This window comes from Palaemon carinicauda, chromosome 5 (assembly GCF_036898095.1).
Source record: "Palaemon carinicauda isolate YSFRI2023 chromosome 5, ASM3689809v2, whole genome shotgun sequence".
Lineage (NCBI taxonomy): Eukaryota > Metazoa > Arthropoda > Malacostraca > Decapoda > Palaemonidae > Palaemon > Palaemon carinicauda.
Window position 1 is genome coordinate 26,118,489 of NC_090729.1, and position 1,916 is coordinate 26,120,404.

The window sequence follows — 1,916 nt, forward strand, 5'->3', positions numbered from 1 at the left end:
TCCACTATCTCTTTCACCAAGGCGGATGGGAAGAGATGTTTGCCCCAGATGTTGGAGGAAATCAGTCTCCGGGGTTCGTGTTTCACAGTTGCACTGGCAAACACGAATTCTCTACAGGCTCTGCGAAGCTGTACAAATCCTTGGTCACAGTTGCCAGGTGTAACTTTGCAAGGACCATGTAAAAGTCCCGGACTCTGGTGTCCCCGGCCATGAGTTCTAGCTGTACCTAATGTAACAGCGAAGCGGCGAGTCTCTCCTTGATATTCTGTTCCCTATGAAGGAGATGATCATTCAGTCGTGGGAGGTCCTCGTTAAACTGACGACCGGCCACATCATGTTCTAGTTTCCCCACCGTGAAAGTAAGCTGGATGTCTTTCCAGTACCTGTCATCAGGGAGAAGAGTGAGGGAGAAGGGTCTGCACTCTTTCAGTGTAGGGCAAGGTTTCCCTTCCTCCACAGCCTTCATGACCGCTTGGAAGGCCTTTTCAACGAAGGGGAAGGTTTCAGTAGCTGGAGCAACAAAGGTTGGATGCATTTTGCTCAGTGCTGGCATCTTGGAGTTTGTTAAACCCCGACTCTTCACTGCTTGAGCCAGCATAGCTTGGGCCTTTGCGAGATCGACCACTATCACTTCCTTAGGTTCGGTCTCTTCTTTTGAGGCTGGTTCGGACCTGAGTCGGACGTAACAGTCCGGATAAGCCTCGAAGTTTGGGAAGAACTCCACTTCTTCCAGAAATATAGAGCCAACCCTTTCACTAATAAAGATTTTGCCAGTAGTGATTGGCATGTGCTCGGCGTATCTCCAAGGGTTAGCTTCCGAGCAGGTGGGGAGGTCCTTGACCGAAATCTTTTTCGGTTGTTTGAAGCCGACGAGAGTTGTCCGGAATTGTTCCTGAGTCTCTCTCAGCTTCTTGTCCCTGAGGGCTTCTATCATCCTGGAGACCTCTTGAGTGGTCGATGGAAGAGGATCCTGGGTGGCGGAAGTCGAAGGAACAGGTTCCTCGGATGTCACTGGGATTACTGGGGGAGCTGGAGCGACCTCGTTCTCTGAATCAGGGTATTCCACCTGATCTTCCTCATAGTCGAGCTCTTCGCTCATGAGATTCTTCTCCGTACCTTATAACACCTCCGACATACGTTCCATGTCGTTGGACTCGATATGGCATGAATGCATAGACTGTGCCATGACGATGTCGGGTTCGACCATCAGCTGGACGGTGGGGATTTGTTCTTGAGGGATCACAGAGTTCTTGGATGCTTTCGGAAAAAGCAAGGCCCTCATATCTTCATTTGGAAGATAAGGTCCAGAGCCGTTCTTTTGGAAGCTTCGCACCCATTTGCGCAACTTCTCTCTAGCAGTGCCCCTTACCTCCGTGGTAGGATGATTATTGAATGCTTCATCAAGGAGACTCTTGCATACTAAACAGTTCTGCAAATCCCAATATTTAAGGTCGCCTCTCTTGGCGGCGCAGGGGGCTTGGGTCGGGTACGCCTTGTGCCCGTAGAAGTCCGGGCGTTTAACTCCACAGAAGATACTCTCACACTTCACATACTCCTCCTGTAAAAGGAAGAGATCATGAGTACATGGAAGGCATAAGAATGACTCAAATTACTCTAGACTTAAGAGTAACTCAATCTATAATAGCATATTAATTATATGTTCAAAATAGATGAGCAGGAAGGGAAGTAGATAGACACATACTTGTGAATCCCGCCCAGCCGGTTACCGTAACCTTATCCGTAGACAATTCCTTGGGACCCGAGGGTCCCAAATGAGGGAAAAGCAGTATGGATGAGCCAAGCTAGGCCTCCTTAATAGAGGAATTGTCTGCAGAGTGTAAAAGGATCTGAGATCACTCAGAACCTTGAGGGAGAGGGGAAAATTAGATAAACCCCTTAGTAATATGTAGGTTCCG